The 20,224-nt window shown below is 46.2% G+C and overlaps 1 protein-coding gene and 1 long non-coding RNA gene across 6 annotated transcripts in view; one reads left to right on the plus strand and one right to left on the minus strand.

Moving 5' to 3' along the window:
- LOC116806871 (mothers against decapentaplegic homolog 2) overlaps window positions 1-20,224 on the plus strand; it is a 129,747-nt gene that overhangs the window by 80,965 nt on the left and 28,558 nt on the right. The window lies entirely within an intron of this gene.
- Window positions 16,474-19,463, minus strand: LOC121468355 (uncharacterized). 2 transcript variants are annotated; one of them, XR_005978382.2, is made up of 2 exons: window positions 18,962-19,463; window positions 16,474-17,296 (listed from the first exon to the last, which is right to left on the minus strand). It is a non-coding gene; the product is annotated as an uncharacterized lncRNA (long non-coding RNA). The 2 variants fall into 2 exon arrangements; XR_005978381.2 differs by lacking the exon at window positions 18,962-19,463 and adding an exon at window positions 17,591-18,077.

The following is a 20,224-nucleotide window of genomic DNA, read 5'->3' on the forward strand; positions in this document are numbered from 1 at the left end:
TTGTTTGTAAAGACAAATCCCTTATTCCTCTCAATCCCTTGTCTTTTATTTTTTTAAAATGTCTTTACAAACTTTAGTTATCATTGACTTAATTTCCTGGTCCTGGGTCTTTTTTGGTTTTGCAATTATTTGCAGTGACATCAATTTCTGTCCTTTTGTAGCCATCTCTGGATCATTAGGCAAGGCTACTACCTTCATCCCTTTGATCACATGTTGAATAAGTTGTACTAAGCAAGGGATCATGCATGGTAAAAAGATTAGAGTTGCTACAGCATATAAGAGGAAGCAAAGCATTTGTTTAACCCATAGTCCACCTCTCAGGGTCTGGGAGTTGGGATGACCCCAAGATTGTAAAAATCCTTGTTTCCCAGCCCGTGCAGCCAAAGAAGGAGTCTGAATGCGTAGGATTGGCTTCTCAAGGTTGTTTATTTTTCCTTATCTATAACATTCTTTCTCTGATCTGCTGAGTTTTGTCTAGCAGGTCGGCCATGGTATTCTGTCCCCAGTCTCAGGTGGTGTTTACATTTTAGACTCAAAACTACATGTACTATGTTTACAATAATGTGCCAATATCTATCACTTATGTTAGACAGTGTGTCTCTACCTTAAACCAATAGAAAAGTGTCACCATCACAGCAAGACATGGAGGACAGGGAGAAGGAGAAGAGGGCCAGGACACACCCAAAACCCTCCATCTTGTCCCTTTGAACCCCATTCTAAAAACCCCAAAATTCTACTTTTTCACCCTGTGTTAATTTAACTATCACAATACTCAAACCCTTGTGGCTTGTATATCCTCAAAGTTGGCAGTTTTTTCCATGGGCTAAAATCGAAGCCACAGGTGTTTTTGACTTCGTGCCAAGGTCTCCAAGCCCCCTGCCAGGGTCTAGAGACAGCCAGGGCAGCCAGAGGGATGTCCTGGACTCCGACATCCACCAGGTAATCATGAAAATATGTCCCATTCCCATCCTTTCCATGTTTGGACCGATACATGAGCTTTCTTATTCTTTTTGTTATTTGTTTCACCACCTTTCCATTGTCATCCATTTGTAAACAGCAGTTTGAGTAGTTTAATTTGCCACACACTCTCCCTTCTTCTGCTAATAAATAGTCTAATACCATCCAATGTTGAAATAGTGCATTTCTCATCCGAGTAGATTGGTCAGCAAGGAGGTCGATAGCTGCACATGTCTGGTTCATTATTACTTCAAAGACAGCTTGTAACCTAATTATCCAATTAAAATTATAAATGAGTTCCCTGGCACCTGATATTAATTCATTAGGATTCCATGTGGCTGGTCCATTGTGTTGTATAATTCATTCAAGTGTCCATTCATCTTCACCCCACTTTTGGGTGCTCCCTCCAGCCAGGGATACATCAATTGACTGCTTTTCTCTAATTAGATTATCATATACCTTGATTCTTAACTGATTCCCCTGAACTTTTGGTAGCAGAAAGAACAATGGTCTAATATACCCTACATAACATATCCATGACCAGTTTGGGGGTAACCTGCAGTAAGCATATTGGCCACAAATCCAGTAATCCCCTTTTAAAGCCCAGGTCCTATTGGCAAAGGGACCTTTCCAATTTTCATCATCAATTGGTGGGTCAAAATACAGCTTGCTTCCTGGGCCTAGTGGTCCGCTGACTATGGCTGTCCCGCCATAAGAATCACAGTATTTGCATTTCCAAGCTCCCACATGAGGTTTCCACCTGCAGTTACATCCCAGATCTGTTTTGTTAGATCTGGACCAGAACCTATTAAAAAGGGTTCGAGTTCTGTTCCGGTGTTGCCACTTCCACTGATAGTCACGGACAACATGTGTCTTACTTGTGAAATTATCTTGGGGGCAGCTTAAAAATAAGGGGTTAAAAAACTTATCCTTCCCCACTGCTTTGCAGCCTTCAAAATCTTTTTTGTAATTATGGAAGGAACACCTTACCCAGCTAGCATTAGTGAGCTTAACATGCGTTTGATTCCATCTGCCTTGATATCTGGAACAATCATAAGGAGAGCAGTTGGGGGTCCAACAATCTAAACCCAAAGATAAAGTCCAATCACAAATGCTTTTTTCCCCATATATATTTCCTGTTCTATTTAGACAATAAATGCCTCTTTCAGAAGAATGAAGCTGCCATGGACTTCCTTCTTCATCCCAAAATCCTCTTCCATTCTGGACGTCACTCAGGATGCTAACCCACCATTTAGGCTCGACTGGGCTGGCCACTCATGGCCAGCTTTCAGATCCCCCTGGCCCTCCGCAGACCCAACAATTGCTAAGGTTAAAGGTTTTTGCTACTTCTTCTCCCAAGGTTAAAAAATTTTTTTCCCACTTTTGGCCCCAACCTAACTGACAATATAAGGGTAAGATTATTAAGAGAAACATTCTAACGGTGTAATCTAATCTCCTAACCTAATTTTCACTTTCACGTTGTCTTCCACACCACCTGTGGCAAGAGAAGGCACAGAAACAGCTTAACATAAAGAAAACAATGCCAGCGAGGATTGGCCCCCAATGACTGGAGATCCGAGAGGAGGGATGCCCACACAGACTATTTTAGCAGACAGCCTGTGGGTAGGCACACAAGGCTTCCCCCGATGTCAACACACTGGCTGCTGCTCCAGTCCACTCCTGCGGAGTGTCAGTTGCAGCTTCCCATCCTTCTCCTCCAGCTGAGATGTCCTAATCTCCGGGGCCTCAGAGACCTTGACCCGAGTGTGATGGGTCCACCCATGTTCAACTGTCTTGACAGCTGTTTCTGTGGTCAGCAACACTTGGAAAGGTCCACGCTACTTGGTCACCAGTGGTGCTTCTTTTCAATCCTTAACTAGGACCCAGTCTCCTGGCTGGATGTTATGAACAGCAAAGTCCAAAGGCTGGGTCTGTGCCAGCCAAACTTCTTGTTGAAGAGATTTCACAAGAGGCAGTATCCAGGCCACATATTGTTTCAGATATACATCACTTATCTCTACCCCGCCATTAGGCTGAGAATTACAAGGGTAAGGAATTTCAAACATCAATTCAAAGGGAGATAATTTCATATCTCCCCTGGGTCTGGCCCTTATTCTTGCCAAAGCCAGTGGCAAGAGCCGTACCCATGGCATCTTAGTTTCTATCACCAGCTTCAGGAGGTGTTTATTTCTCTATTCATCTTTTCAACCCGGCCTGAACTCTGGGGGTGTCAGGGATTTTGGAGGTTCCATTGTATCCCTAAAGCAGTCACAACTTGTCGCTGTTGTATTAGGGACGGATGAATGAAGTGACATAGACTCCTATGTTCTCAGAAGGCAAATGCGGATTTTATTAGCCATCACATTCTTTTATAGACAGTTCCAACAAAGCTGGACCTGATTGGTCCTCAATCAACAGCCCTCACATCATTGGCTAATTAGGAACAACACCCTTCTTGTAAACATCTTACAAGTAAATAACACCAGCTGCAAAGATTAAGGATTGTTTTAATTCTTTCTTTGAGCTTTCTCAGAATTCCCCAGAGTAAAAATGGGGGAGTAGGATGGTGGGTGCTGCTGCCTATTATCTGTTCCCAACAAACCTCTCCTGTAGAAAAGCAGGTTGGGTTAACATTCAGGCAATGCAGTCAGATCCACACATAACACTCATCACAGGTGGCTCAGCAAGAGAGGCAGAAGGCTCTTTGTAGCATTTTATTCCAGCAAGGTTAATTACATGTGGTAGCTGAAGGAAACCCAAGCGAAAGAGCGAGAGCATGTGCATGTGCTCTGGACGGCTTAAGAAGGGGAAGGAATGGCAGGGGAGGGGTGGAGCTAAGGGCAGGGCAAAGGGGATTGGTCTCCAGAGGAGAGGGGGCAGCCACCAGGGGTACTCAGCCAATGAGGAAACTGGGAAAGGAGAAACCAGGGTAGGTTGCAAAATATAGGGATCAGTGAGACTGAGGTCCATGGGGGAATCTTGCCTTTTCCCACAGGAGGAATGAAATCTGTGGTAAGTCTTTCCAAGGCAATGAGCTTGGGAATTGGCTGAGGGGAGAGAGTTCATGGGATGCTACAACTCCCCTGTTTTTTCTTACTAAGACCTCCCCAATGGACTTCTGCATGCACTTAACTAGACAGGGAAACATGACTAAAATTATAAAAACAATTATCACAATCCAAAAAATTCCTTTAACAAAAGATGCAACCCATCCTTTGAAACCCCACTTTCCAAAAAGTTCATTGATCCAATCTGAGTATTTTTCCATCTTTAAGTCCTTTCTTTGCTCCCTCAGCTTCTGGATGCTTGTGTGGATGGATTCTGAGTGTGAAGAGATGTTGAGGCAGCACATCCTTTCAAAGTCTTGGCAGCCATGTCCATGGGCAAGCAGTAAAAAGTCTGTGGAGGCTCTGTTTTGCAATGTTGCATGCCTGGTAGCCTGTGTCACTAAGCAGGTCACTGAGTGGCAGTGGAGGTAGCATTTGCCTGCTTACTAACCCAACACTCCGGGTGAGAAAGCTCACCGAGAGCCTTAGCTGCGGCCACCCAAGGTAAGAAAAGTGAAACCGCGACTCTCTTTACTTTGTTCCAATTATAAAATTGGCTATTGCAATTTTCATCACATTCAGAATAGGATCTCTGGTGTGCCAATTTGCTTTTTTTTTGTTTCCAATTATGTAATAATATAATGTTTGGAGTGAGGGTAGAAAGCCTGTCAAGGCTACAGGGACCCCCCTGGACATGTGAGGGGATCCCAGCCCGCACTCAGTCACCACAGATAAAAAACATTCCCCAGGGTAACACTTTGGGGTGGAGTGAGGACACATAGAGTATGTTACTGGTGTAATTACACCAATTTAGATTATTATAGGCTTTGTTAATTGGTGATATGTCTTTTCTGTATGTGTTTTTTGCTGGGTCAATTTCTGGCCAATGTTGACTCGATCATCTAAAATAAAATTTGACACAGTAAGTTGCTTTGGAGGACCCCAGCAAGTCCAATTCTTGGGGTTCCTCTATAGCATTTGGCAGAATCTTTGTCCACTCATCCCAAGTGTCTACCTGATTGGGCCTCTTGCCTGTGGTGCAGAGGAGATCTGAGTTAGTGATAGGCCAGTCATCTGCTACCAAGGGAATCCCTACCAGACACGTGGACAACGGGTTGCCCACGCTGCCCATGGACAGGCAGAGATTGTCTTGCTGTAAAGTCTTGGCTAGTGTGACCCAGATGTTCTGACTGGGCTGAGGGACCATCCATGCACAAACTGATGGAAAGGTGAGGAGCATCCAAAATCCTATCTGGAACAGCTGGAGGTTCCCTGCTGCCAGCGACATAGCAGGATGCTTGGGGGTGATGAGTTGATCAGTGAGTTTGAGAAAATGGATTTTTTTTTTAGATTTGTATAACCTTAACAGCCCCTCCTACCTTCCCTTTTTATCCCCTCAGTTTTTACTGAGCAGAAAAGGGGTGGGAAAACAAGGGGGGATAACTGTCGCCCTGATTCTTGAGTTTTCTAAAGCCTTCTGAGTTTACATTCTATTGGGAAACTTTCCCACACAGTTTCTGTAAATAACGTGTTGTTTTGCATTCCTCCATGGGGGTGGAGAGACTTGATGTACTAGTGCTATGTCCAATGTCTTTGGAGAGGTGGCCCATTCACTCTCCAATCCACTGTCACTTTCGGAGAAGTATAAAAGTTGGAGTCAGAAAATAAACTTTCTCTTTTTTCCCTTGCAAGGTGGCAGGTGGCTCGCGTTGTGCTTTCTCATGTCCTATAGCGACAGATAACAGTGTAGCAAACTAAAGACAGGTAAAACCAACTAAAGAGGGGTAATAGTTCAAACAACGAGTGAATAAAATTCAACAGAGCCTTTTGTCTTCAGGAGCAGTGGAGGATCATCTTCTTCTGTGAGGGACCTTTGTGTTTACAGTCTTTTTCCTTCTCCTCCTCCACGCTGCCCAAGTTTGGTCTCTTTCCTGTCTCTGAGGTTCCAGGGAAGTGTCTCTGGGAGCTGCACTTGGCGATTCGATGAACAGCTTGACGTTACCAGGGATCCACCAGATTCTGTAGACCCGCAAGCATAGCCTCTGCCCCAAGTAACTAATGGAAATGGATCCATTATTTGATTGGATTCTGGGTCTTTGATCAGCGCAGGGGGTTTCTCAGTGAGTTGAGCTCTGCTAGTGTTGGAGAAGTGCCTGATAATAGGGGGGTTTGGCTTAGTGAATGAATTATTAAGAAAGTTGATAATATAGAGAGCCTTACATAATCTTTCTACATTTGGTAGTGTTTCAGCTCCCCCGCACTGCTGATCAAGGACTGCCTTGAGTGTACGGTGAGCCCTCTGTACAATAGGTTGCACTGTTGGAGAGTGAGGAATGCCAGTGGTGTGTTTCAACCCCCATTGATCTAGGAACTGTTTGAAATTTTTGGAGATGTAAGCAGGACCATTATCTGTTTTGATGGCTTGGGGGATGCCTAGTGTGGAAAAGGCTAGAAAAAAATATTTGGCAACGTCTTTGGCCTTTTCTCCTGAGTGAGCAAATATGAATACAGCCCCAGAGAATGTATCTATGGACACATGAATGTATTTTTGTCTCCCAAAAGGTGCAAAGTGTGTGACATCTGTTTGCCACAGCTGTAAACTTTTGAGGCCTCAGGGATTAACCCGGGCCCCCATGGAGGTGTTATGGTTTGATGTTTAGTTTCTGGCTATACAAGAAAATTTTAGCTAAAGGCTACTTTATAATTTCTTCTTACTTAGTATTTCTTTTCTGTCTTCTTTTGATATTTCAGGTCTTAGACTGTTTCTCTTCTTAAATCGAGGAGGAGGAGTGTTTCGCAAAGCTCTCTTTGCCTAAGACAGGGTTAAAAGTCTCGGGCTCCCAGGACTGGCATGTCTGGGCACCTATCCCCCCTCCCCCTTCTCTTTCTCCTCCGCTGGTGTATTGCTGGCACATGATATCAAATGTTTAGGTGGTACAGGCTTTCTGTCTCTCTCTCCCCCTCGGGGGGGGGGGGGGGGGAACAAAGACATGTCAGTTTTTCTCTACCCTTCTGTCCTGAAGGGGCCAGCTAGGTTCTATTCTCTTCACCCCCTTCACTGTCAGGGGCTCCTGGCTTACTTTAGTTTAGGCCACATGGCTTCCCCTCCCCCACCTAGCTTGTGGTTGGGTAGGGGAGGTCTGAACTCTTCACTGACTGGAACAAAAGGAGAGCATTCCTCTGGGAGTTCTCTGCTTTTAACTCGTGTGTTCTCAGAGGTGTGTCTAGGTCTTTAGTGGTTACACCAGGTGTCAATATTTAAAGCTGACTACTGATTGTTGACAACTTCCCAAGAAAACTCACCTCCCTGTCAACCTATGACACTCTACCCTTCGCCTCTGAGAACACACATTTCTAAAATTATCAAAATTACAATTAACATAATTATACTTAATAACTTACACTAAACCTCTACCCCTGGATTTTCACTATTAATCTACCTTAACTTTATAACTTAATACATGCTTTGTTCTTATTCTTCTTTGATCTTATGTCACAGTTTTCACCTTATTACTTGCTTAAGGTTCGATTCCCAGTCAGGGAACCAAAAATGTCATGGTTTGATGTTGGCATAATGCTAGTGTACCTATGAAAATATATTTTTTTCAAATGAGTGTTGTGAGATGTGATTAGAAACAGAGCAGAGTAGGTTGAAGCTTAGAAATAAAGGAAAAACAACTTTATTAACTTACAACTATAATAAAAGGAACACACAGAATTTAGAATGAAAACTTACTGAAACATTCCTCCTCCCTCTACTCAATTTCTACTAAAACACAGTGAGACAAAACTTTGGATTCTTTATTAAGTTACTACTACTTAAATAATTAATTTTTAGTATATTAAGGGAGAGAGGAGTCTTGTACTATAGTTTTTTTGCAGGAAACAGTTGAAACTTTCTAATGTTTTTATGTTACACATGGTTACTATTTGGAGAAAATTTGTTATTGTGATATCTTTTTTCTATGTACAGTTCTCTTACTACTGTTTATGGACTGAAACTGCTTATAGGGTTCTTTTAAGGATGCTTTGCTAAGTACTAAAGAATAACAGTTTATTATTTTAGGACAACAGCCCGCTCTATTGTCTTTTCTTCTAGGGTTGAGGGTTTCGAGAATAGAGATCTTCTTTAAAGAGAGAGAGTACTACTATACCTTCTTTAACTTTTCTCTGTTTATTTTTGTACATGATGTCACTCACTAAAGCAGGCTACTTGTACTCTTGTACTTTTTAGTTTGTCATTAAATTCTCTTAAATGTAGTCTCTGTGTTGAGGAAAATTAGTTTATAGTTATACAAAAAAAGTTTAACTAAAAGATACTTTATCATTTCTTACTTAAAATTTATTTTCTATCTTCTTTTAATATTTCAAGTCTTAAACTATTTATCTTCTTTTTTAAATCAAAGAAAAACAATATTTCACAAAACTTTCTTTACCTAAAACAAAATTAAAAATCTCAAACTCCCAAAACAACTAAAATCTCAACTACCCAAAACTCCCACAACTAAACACCTTCCCCGCCCTTCTCTTTCTCCTCTACCAACATGTTACTAACACATAATATCAAAATTTTAAGTAATACAAACTTTCTATCTCTCTCCCTCTAAAAAAAAAAACCAAAAACATTTCAATTTTTCTCTACCTTTCCATCCTATAAAAACCAACTCAATTCTATTCTCTTCACCCCTTCTCTATCTAAAACTCCTAACTTACTTTAATTTAAACCACATAACTTCCCCTCCCCCACCTAACTTATAATTAAATTTTTAAAATCTAATCTCTTCACTAACTAAAAAAAAAAAAAAATTCCTCTAAAAATGCTCTACTTTTAACTCCGTATATTCTCAAAAGCATATCTAAGTCTTTAATAGTTACACCAAATATCAATATTTAAAACTAACTACTAATTAGTTTAACCACAACTTCCCAAAAAAACTCACCTCCCTATCAACCTATAACAGGAGGGTAAAGCAAAATCCTGGCAATTGGGGCAGGAGCCCACGATTGCTCTTGCCTTTTCCTTTGTGATTTTAAACATCCGGACAAGGGCTGGCACATTTTGGTGGAAAAACTGCTGGCTCAATTTGGCCTGATTGAAAATGTCTGGCAGTTTGGTCTGAACTGCCATGGCTAGGAGATCTGCTCTCCGGTTGCCTTCTGTAATTGGTCCTGGGAGGTCAGTGTGTGACCTCACATGCATAATGTGATATGGTTGCTCTCAGTGGAAGAGGAGGTACATTAACTTCGAAAGCAAACTGTATAGATCTGGATTTGGGACTTCCTTTAACAAAGAATGTTCTGCTCTTTCAGCTATCCCAGCAACATAGGCCGAATCAGTAACCAGATTCAAGGGTTGTTTGAACTTCTCAAAGGCTCTGACAATGGCTGCTAATTCTGTGATTTGTGAGGACCCCATAACAATTTGAACATCAGACTCCCACTCCTGAGTATCAGGATTTTTCCATGTCATAACTGACTTGTGGGATTTTCCAGAGGCATCAGTAAAAACAGTTAGTGCCTTTAGAGGAGTTCTACTTTTCAATGATTTTGGGACCAAAATAAAATACTCATTAAATAGTTTATGTTTCTGTAGGTGGATAGGGATTTGACCTGGGTAGCTGTCAAGAGCAAACTAGAGGTTTTCATTGGTCTGGAGCAGAGCTTCTAGCTCGCCTGATTTCACTGGGAGGTAGATGCATGTGAACTCACACCCTACTAAGGTTTTGAGGCGTGATCTGGCTTTTATGATGAGCTGAGCCATCAGCTCCTGGGGTGTAGTGATAGTCTTATGTGGTTGATGTGATTGGAACATCCACTCCATAATTAACAGCTGATCTTTCAGAGTGGGGTCCCACTGGAAAATGAGACTATGAAACTTTGGTGCCTCACCTAAAATGACAAATTGGAAGGGTAGGGTGGGATCAGCGCAGTGGGCTTGTCTCGTGGACAGTGCCTCTGATACCTTTTGGATCGCTACCCGGGCTTCTGGCGTGATTGTCCATGGTGAATCGAGGTCATCGCAGCCTCACAGGAGGTTGAAGAGGGGCACGAGGTCCTCGGTTGTGATCCCCAGCAGTGAACGAACCCAGTTGATGCTCCCACATAGCTGATGTAGGTCCCTCAGAGTTCTTGGGTTGTCCTTGATGGTGAGCTGCTGGGGTACGATGGTCCTTTCGCTGATCCGGAGTCCTAGGTAGGTCCATGGGCAAGTCCGTTGAATCTTCTTGGTGGCAATTTCAAATCCTGCTCCTTCAATGGCCTGAATGATCTTTTTGAGAACAGTCTCTAAATAATAGTCAGTCTCAGTGCAAATTAGAATATCATCCATGTAGTGAAAAATTATTGCATCAGGGAATTTCTCTTGAATGGGTGAGAGAACGCGGGCAACAAACATTTGGCAGATAGCCGGGAAATTTTTCATGCCTTGAGGAAGAGTTCTCCATTGATACTTTTTGAGAGGAGCTTGTCTATTAATTGATGGTACAGAAAATACAAAACTTGGGGCATCTCTGGGATGAAGCGGGATGTTAAAAATGCAATCTCTGATATCAATGACTGTTAATTTCCAATCTTGGGGGAGCATTGAGGGTGAGGGTAGGCCAGACTGCAGAGGGCCTATGTCCTCAATGACCTCATTGCTCTTTCTGAGGTCTTGTAAGAGCCTCCACTTGTCTTTGCCTGGTTTATGAATGACAAAGACAGGGGTATTCCAAGGGCTAACGGATGGTACTGTGTGGCCCTTGGACAACTGCTCTTGCACTAGGGATTAGAGCACCCTTAACTTTTCATCTGAGAGGGGCCACTGATCAACCCACACTGGTTCATCAGTTTTCCAGGTGAGCGGTGTGGTTGGGTGCTCTAGATCTACAGTGGCCCAAATTAAAAATCCTGTGGTGGTGAGGGAATTTCTAGCCTTGCTCCCCATTGAGACAATAGGTCTCTGCCCCATAAGGTGATGGGTGCCCTTACCATGAAAGGTCTTACTGTGGCTACCTGACCCTCAGGTCCTTGGATAAGGATTGTTTGTTTACTTCGCATAGAGGTGGCAGCTCCTCCAATCCCAGAGATGACTCCATTGGCTGGCACTAGTTCCCAGCCCTGTGGGCACTCGGAGCGGGAAATTATAGTCATGTCTGCTCCAGTGTCTGCTACACCTGGAAGATAAACTTTGTCCCCTTTGTTAAACAAACCACACTCTAAAATAGGTCTGTCTGAGCCCACAGTCTCTGCCCACAAGACTGTAGGGTTTTCTGGCAAAATGTCAGTCCAGGTGGGCATGAGGAAGGCTTGGGCAATCGGTGTACCCTTAGACAAATACCAAGGTGGGTGTACACATGAGACAGTCACAGTAATTTCATCCCTTGGTCCCAAAGTTTGGACTTCTGGTAATACTTGCAAATTGTCTGGTCCAATACTAGAGTCCCCTATGATTAAAATTTCCCTTGGTCCATTAGAGGGTCCACATTTACCAGTTGGAATTTGGTAGATCTCCTTATCCTCAAGCGGGATGGAAAGGGTGCTTACCAGCGTGCGTCGTGTCCCTGCCTGAACGTATTGGTAGACCTCAGAGAACTGGAGCTCTTCCTCGTCATCACAAACGGTCTGTCGGTGCTCTGGCTTTCCAGGATGGTGGGGAAAGGGGTACGGAAGAGCTTGGCATTCAGTGTCATCACGCAGGGCCGTCCTGTGGTTCACGGAAGTTTCCCTGGTGCTGCTGTTGATAGGGCTTATGCTGGATCTGCTGGTGATACTGAAATTGGGGACAGTGTTTAAAATGTTCTTTACAGTCTAAGCATGCAGCGGAAGAACAACCAGTGGAGGGGTGTCTCTGCGCAAAGTCCTTATCATATTCCACCTTGAGGTGACCAAGTTCATTACACTTGTAGCATCGCATATTTTGTTTGTTTTGTGCTACAAAGGCTTCAGCTACTCCTTTGCTGACTGCCATGGCTACTATATGTTCAGTGGTTGTGAGATAGGAACAGGCTTCCACCATTTGACGAATGGTGGGTTCAGGGTCTGGAGAGAGTGCCCTTATAATTTTTTTGCAATTTTCATTCGCGTTGGACACTGCTAGTTTATTGAGCAGCTCTTCTCTGGCCCTTGGGCAATTGACCTGCTTATCAATAGTGTCTTTTAATCTGACATTTAATATATGTTTCATCAGTGCTCTGACGAATGTCAGCAAAACTTTGTTGTGGGGTGATACCATCAGGTGTTTGGAATAAAGCATTCTGGACAGCATTTTTAATGTCCTATAAAATAGCTTTGGATAGATTTCGGGCTTGTGTATTTTCATATTCTCCTTCCCCGCTCAGGTGATCTACAGTGAGATAAGCTCAGCTGGCCTCCAATTGGTAATTTTGTACCAATGTTTTTAATTGTTTTTTCCAAATTGATTCCCACAGAAGTAGCTCTGTGGGTGATAGGAGGAGAGACATAACATGTCGGAGATCATGGGGGACAAGCACATGAGTTGAGAAGGTTACTTGTACAAGATTTTTAAAATATGGAGAATAGTGGCCAAAATGTTTGGAGGCTCTGCAAAGCTCTCTGAGCTCACTATAAGGAATGGCTTTCCATCTGGGGGGGAACCCCCTTTTGTGTCTAACTGGGGCAGCAAGAACTTTTAATTTTTCAGTGAACTCCCAGTTCTTATCCAGAGCTGCTTCTCTTTTGATTTGAACCCAGGGATCCTCAAATTCACCGTCTGAATCTGAGGAATCACTGTCATCTAAGGTAGAGGCAGATGTCCTAGAATCTGCACCAGAGCTCCAACCGAGGTACACTTCATGCTTGGAGCTTTTGGTGTGTAAACAGGAGGGGGTTTTCTGATTAGCTTCCCTCCCAGAAAGGTGGGGGGGTGGGGGGGGGGGACCCGGGGGAGCAACCGCGGAACCCAGCGGAGGGGGGGCGAAAGCCAGCGGGAGGAGGAGAAGGACCCGGAGGCGGGGGGGGGGGGGGGGTCCCGCAGGGGACGTGGGGGGAAGCGAATCCCCGCTTCCGGGACAGCTGGTGCGAGCGAGTAGACAGGGGCGGAGGCTGCTCCCGCCGGGGGGACACTCGGAGCTGGGGTAGGGGGGAGACCCGAAGCCGCAGGGAGGAGACCCGGGGCCACGGGGGGGTTTGGTGCCGGCGGAGCCGCCGCCGCAGGGGGAAGTGCCGCTGCTGGCAGGGGCAGGAGGGGTGCAAGGGTACCCCGTGAGACGGGCGTGGCCGCCGCCAGCGCAGCAATGGCGGGCACGGCCGGTCCTGCGGGCAGCGGGGGATGTTTAGGTCACTGTGGAAACCGCAGCCGGAAGGAAGGGAAGAAACCACGGGACCGCGGAAGGCGCGCGGGGGGGGGGGGGGGGCACAGAGACCGCGGAAACTGCTGCCGAAAGGGAGGGGGGAAGCACATGGACCGTGGGAGGCGCAGCCGCAGGGAAGGGGGGGGGACCCTGAACCATGGAAACTACCGCCGGGAACGGGGTGCCCGGCATTGAAACGGAATCAGGCGCGGACGGGCAGCGTAGGGAGAGGGGATGGGAAAGCCGGATGTAGGAGCGGGGACGTGAGGAGGGGCAGCCGCGGGGGGAGGAGCGACCGTGGGGATGGGGGAACCTGACACGGGGGCGGGGAGCTCAGGGATCGGGGCGGTGAGGGGAGGAGGGGCCGCCGCAGGGGGAGGGGAAATCGTGGGGGCGGGGAAACTCGGCACGGGGGTGGTGTCTGGTCTGGGGGGAGCACCCAGCGTGGGGGTGGCACTTGCTGCGGGGATGGGGCTCCGAGGTGGGGTGGGGGAAGGGAAGGGAGGAGGAGGATCCCAGACACCATCCTGAGTGCCCAAGGCAGGAAATTTTAAAATGGAGGAATTGGCCATGTGGCCGGTTCCATCTTGTTCCATAGCAGTGAATGGGAGTCAAGCCTAGAGGCATTTAGGCGAAAGGGTTTGGAAAGAGCCCAGACTAGCATGGCCAGTACTAGTCGGGAAAGGGGATGAGAGAGGACTAGAGGCTCTCCTGTGCCTGTTTTAGGTAGTTTCCATCTCTAGACCTATCCCGAGGAGACAGAGGAACAGGGACAGGGGGTCAGGACACAACTGGGATACAGAACTTTTAGAATCTTTACAACCCTCTCCCAAAGCTTGAATTACCTTACAAATATAGTAAAAAAAGGGGATAGAACTTCCCAACCCAAAAATCTCCTTCAGTTTGTAGCGGATGTATTTTTTTTTCTACATTATCCCAGGACTCAACAGACAAAACTGACTCAGCTGTAGCACCTGGAAAAATGTTGAAAACCCAAAGAAAAAGAGCCCTCAGATCACCCTTAGAGAACTTAACATTTTATTTAAACAGGGCATTAGAAACTTGGGAGTAAACTTCTTTCTCCTCAATGGTTAGTTTCGTACTCATTGAGCCCTCTCTCTCCTAAGAATTAAAAAAAAAAAGGGGGGGGGGGGGGAAGGTGACTGTATCTGGGCTATACTCACCACCTCGGTGTGTCAGAAAAAAAATAATCTCAGAGGAAGTTTCACTGATTCGGCCGGTCCTCGAAGCCTCGAGGGTTGTCAGCCACCCCCAGAAAAATCCCCTAGAAAATTGGGGGTTTTTCTCTCAGGGAACTGGAACGGTGACTGCGACTTAAAATCCAGTGGAGATCCAGTGGAGACACTTTCAAAAGGCTAACTAGAAACCTCAAGGTCAGGGCCCAGTTGTGCGCCAATTAAAAATGCGAGAGTAGGATGGTGGGTGCTGCTGCCTATTATCTGTTCCCAACAAACCTCTCCTGTAGAAAAGCAGGTTGAATTAACATTCAGGCAACACAGTCAGATCCACACACAACATTCACCACAGCTGGCTCAGCAAGAGAGGCAGAAGGGTCTTTGCAGGATTTTATTCCAGTGAGGTTAATTACATGTAGTGGCAGAAGGAAACCCAGGTAAAAGAGTGAGAGTATGTGCTCTGGACACTTAAGGGGAAGGGATGGCAGGGGAGGGGCAGAGCTAAGGGCAGGGCAAAGGGGATTGGTCTCCAGAGGAGAGGGGGCAGCCATCAGGGGTACTCAACCAATGAGGAAACTGGGAAAGGAGAAACCAGGGTAGGTTGCAAAATATAGGGATCAGCGACACTGAGGTCCATGGGGGAATCTTGCCTTTTCTCACAGGAGGAATGAAATCTGTGGTAAGTCTTTCCAAGGCAATGAGCTTGGGAATTGGCTGAGGGGAGAGAGTTTATGGGATGTTGCACCAGAGCAATTCCTGCAAAAGTTTATCTGACTTTCTCTCTGACCAGACTGTCAGCATCCACAATTCCTCCTTTTTATTTTAAAAAAGAAGGCGGTGTTTGTTGCCCCTGCAGAGCCCTTTGTAGGAAGGAGAAAAAACACAGCTCAAGAGGTCCCTTTAGTAATTTGCTGGTTACCAACCAGAACTTCAATCAGACATTAAATTAGAATGGTCAGGGAGATTCTCTAGCACATGTAATCAAATTCTTCACAATCACGTCCATGTACCAACATCAAGTCTTGTTGTTCATTCTTGCAAGAAGTCAGGTACTAATTCTTATACAGTAAACAAAACATCGTTAGTCTGCTCAAAGAAGTGGCAGTCTAACTTGTCAACGTTCATTACTCCAGAAAAAAAGAAAAAGATAGAATGCTCGTTCTCTATTTGTAGAGACCATCTGATTGATGATCAGCATCCTGATCATCCCTCAAAGGTTGACTGTTGGCTACACTCTGCTTTTGGTGTCGCAAGTGAGGGTGAACACACCTTGCAGGTATCCACTGCACCCCAGTATCTGTAGAAATGCATGCATACCCATGACCCCAAGTGATAACCACTTATTAGTGGTTAGATCCTATACCCAGACTTTCACTCAAGGCAGGTGTGTCTCGCCTGAAGACTGCAACAAAAGAAAGTGATTTAAAATGACAGGATTGTTTGAATTTTGTGACACTATAGGGTGATTAATTATATATAGAGCCTTTTCCAATCGACTGTGTGGGTTTCTCCAAGCATCCCCCCTTTTTGTTTTTCCAGAACAGGCTTTAAAGTGCCATGAGTGCGTTCAACAATACCTTGACCAGTTGGAGGATGCGGAATACCAAATTCATGCGACACTCCCCATAAACGTAAAAACTGCCATGTCTTCTGTGAGACGTAGGTGGGACTATTATCAGTTTTCACAGAAGAAAGTATACCTAAGATTGCAAAAACCATCCTCCAATGGGCAATAACATCACAACCCTTTTCTCCAGTATGAGCAGATGCCCACATGGCAGAGGAGAAGGTGTCAATAGACACGTGCACATACTTAAGTCGGCCAAATTCGGCAATATGAGTTACATCTGTTTGCCAAAGCTGCAAGGCTTTTAGGCCTCTGGGGTTTACCCCCACTGGTAAAAGTGCAGCAAGTCCATGACAGTCAGCACAAGAACTGATATCGGTTTCTCAAGGTCAGGATTGAAGGCACTTGAGATGGTATTTCATGTTCGGACTCAGGTGTTTATTATTTCTTATCTTTGTTACAGTCTCACTACCGTGAGTTCGGCAGCTTTTTCATCAGCAAAGCACAAAATGGCTAACTGTTGTTACAAGGTCTTTTCAAACTAAACTATCCAATTAAGAAATGGCACCTAGATTATTTTCCCTTTTAACCCAATAACTGATCCCTTGAAGTCCGCAATGTGGACATTTCTGTCCAATCACAAAACATCACCCAAACCCATGAAGAAGAAGGAAGAAGGTAAAGAAGAACAACCTGGCTCCGCCCTAAAACCTCCATCTTGCTTCACATTTATTTTTATATTCTAAAATCCCAAACTCTTAAGTTTTCCACCCTGTGATATTACATGCTTCTAACCAACTACATACCCAGTAATCCCAGTACTATCAATCAATTTTTAAAGTCTTCTCCACAGCCTCAGGTCAAATGCAGTGTTCTCTTGTGAGTCTGTGCCTTTCAGCACAGAAAGTCTAAAATTCTCAGCATCCACGATTCCAACATCCTCTTGTTTGAACCATGAACACTGCATTGACAACTTTGTCAATCACCTGTCAGACACACATTTGACCACACCCCATATTTCACTTAAGCTATCATCTAACAAAAATTCTACAATATCACTGATTCCCACACCCATGAAGAAACCCAATGTCCACAATCTTCTGTGGGTGAAACACAAGGGTTGGATTCTCTGTGCAGTCCACATCTGTGTGTCTTCTTCTCTGCTTGTGGAGTGGTCAGCATTTTGTTGCACTTGATAGAGTTTCACATTCTTCACTGAAATCCACCTGGACTTAGTACCTGTTGAAACACAAATTCACATCACTCACAGGGACTGGAGGATTTTCTCAAGATCCTGGAAGTGAAGAATGGGTCCAGATGTGAAAATAAAACATGGATCAGTTCTGTTTTGCAAAATTGCATAAAGACATAAAAGATAACAACATAAGTTACTATTACTAACATTCTTTAGTTACAAGCATGAGAAAACATCAAGAGCAAAACAATTCATGTAGTAAAGAAGAAACTAACAGCAATTAGGAATCAATCAGATAATGCATATAATCAGTTACACATACGAAATTATACAATTACCAAGCACTACAACACTGAATTGTCATCCCAGAGTCTGCAGCAGCTGATAAACCTTAAAACAACTGAGAATTGCAGAAATCCTATCCGGATTCATGTTTCTCCAAACTCCCTTTGAAAATACGCTCAGCTGTCATATATGGTCAAATTTCCAAGATAAAAGGAATTGAATACTTTTTGGTACAGAAAACATCTGTGTTGATTGTTAATCACGCATGCGTGGGGCATGTCATGAGGTCCGCATGGCGAGGCAGAATGGCGGCCGCGTCCACGGGGACTGGGGCCGCGGGAGAGAACTGCCGCGAATCCACAGGCGCGGGGGGCGGCAGGGGCGCAGCACGGAGGCCTGGAGCGTCTCCCCGTGGTTGGGGGGCTCGGGCTGGGGCGACGCCGCGGGAGCTCTGGCCAGGGACCGACACGGAGCAGGGACTGGGGGCCCGGTCGCTCGATACTGCGGCACAACTGACGCCGCTCCCCTGTCCCCATGCACACTGGCCTGGTCTGTCACTGGCACGGGCGCACCGCAGGCTGCGGCACCCGCGGGGGGCAGTGGTGGCGGGCCGCTCGCAGCGGCGGCTGTTTGCAGCGCCTGCAAAATCACAGCCGCCTGGCTCTGCGAAAAGTTGGCGACAGTGGTGACCACAGCCGCGAAAGATTCCGTTGAGGGGGCGGGCGCGGCCGGAGAGCGGGGGGGGGGGGGGGGAGTAGGGGGCCGGCACTGGGCGGCACAGGCAGGAATAGGGGGCCGCAGCAGGGAGGACGGCAGGAGGGGGTGGGGCGGCCGTGAGGGCGGAAACCATGAGGGCGGGAGCCGCGAGAGCGGGAACCGCGAGAGGCGGCGCCGAGCGGCGCGGGGGGGGGGAAAGGTGGCGTGGCAGGGAGAACGGCGGGAGGGAGTGGGTGGCCGCGAGGGCAGCAACCGCGAGGGTGGGAACCGCGAGGGCGGGAACCGTGGAAGCCAGCGCCAAGCGGCACAAGGGGGGGGGGGGATAGGGGCGATTCCCACTCGACACTCACAGCAGCGTGGGCGGGGTAGTCAGAAACCGCACAACGCGGCAAGGCGGCTACCACTGGCTTCTGTGAAGCAAACAAGTCAGCTAACATTCTGTACACCGGGAGCAATTCAAAAGCATCAGGATCCCGGCGTGAAATATCATTAAAAAGTCTATTTCCAACTGAGTCCCAACAGTGTCTAGTAAAAACAGCTTAACGATCAGCATTCGGGAAATTAAGCAGAATCCATTCTAGAAGGTTTTTTAACTCTTTTTTAGACAAAGTACTGTTATAGCTACGTAAGAGATGGTTAAGTTGCTTATAAAGATCTCGATTAGGGGCAGAGTGGGATTGTCCCATTTTTAAACCAGTGTAGCTCACCTCGATGTCGCAGAAGCAGGGTCCTGTGTCGAGTTCTGATGTACACTCCAGTCGGCGCTCAGGACTCTGCGGGAGGTCCCCTCAGAGCTCCGGTTTCAGGCGTCACTCAGGAATGGCTTTCCGTGCTCGGGACCTCCAGACTCCCCCTCAGAGCTCCAGCGCGGGCAGTGCAAAGCAGTGGACGCGTGTGCTCTCTGCATGTGGCAGTGTGCCCCGGCAAGGCTCCTCACAGAGCTCCAGGTCACCGCTGCTCAGCAGCAGTCACCTGTGCTCGAGGATCAGCAGGCACAAATCCTCCAAGGGCTCTGAAAACTCACTAATTGGTAACGAGTCGCGGTGCTCGAGGATTGCCTCGGCAATTTTTAAAGAGCTCCAGCTTTGACACTGCCTAGCAACGAAATGCCGTGCTCACGAAACCAATGAGGAGGGGACAACTGGTTACCGTCCATGGAGAAGTCTCCTACAGGTAGAAAATCTGGGGAGGCATCCAGACAGGTGTGGGTGCAGGTAAGCGTGGGTTTGTATTCCTCATTGGGCGCCAATCTGTAGGGAGCGCTGGGCTCCAGGACGGTTTCGATGAATGGAGACAAGAGATCTCTGAAGGTTGCTCTTAGAATATAGGTTTATTAGAGATGGTGAAAGGTCTTGCTTGGAGCTGCCAGACGCAGCACGTGGCAAGGCCTGAGGTGATGGGGGAGGGGAGAGACAAGGAGTTCTAGGAGAGGGTGGAAGATCTAAGAGGGGGGAATTCCAAGAGGGCGGAGGATCCAAGAGGGCTTCTGGCGCCTCAGAGACCCTTTATCAGGGGGCTTCAAGGTGGGCTGGAACAAGACTTGGGCCAATGGGGTTACAGACACTTGAAGCTTTAGGGGAGGGTTACAGATGTGGGATGAACCATACATTTTGGGGGGTTGAGATGGAACAGTCCATTTGACTTTTGGACCTATCTGAAGTTAAGGGTATTGTCCAGCCAGTAGGGGGGGGGGTGTTTTCATCCTGGCTGTACTATTGTAAATCTTTTGCCAGGCAATTATATTTATCCATCCTTCCCAACAACCTCCTTCTCCAGCTAGTAAGTAATTAAGGGCTATTTCGTTTTGATACACAAAAGCCCTCATTTGAGAGTGTTGCCGCAATAATAATTCAAGAGCATCTGAAGTGTGATTATATACAATCTCCACCACAGCCTGCAATCTTATTAAGCGGTTTAGCAAATAGATGGGGGTCTGGTATCTCCACGACCCATCCCGAGCCCATGTGGCA

This window comes from Taeniopygia guttata, chromosome W (assembly GCF_048771995.1).
Source record: "Taeniopygia guttata chromosome W, bTaeGut7.mat, whole genome shotgun sequence".
Classification (NCBI taxonomy): Eukaryota; Metazoa; Chordata; class Aves; order Passeriformes; family Estrildidae; genus Taeniopygia; species Taeniopygia guttata.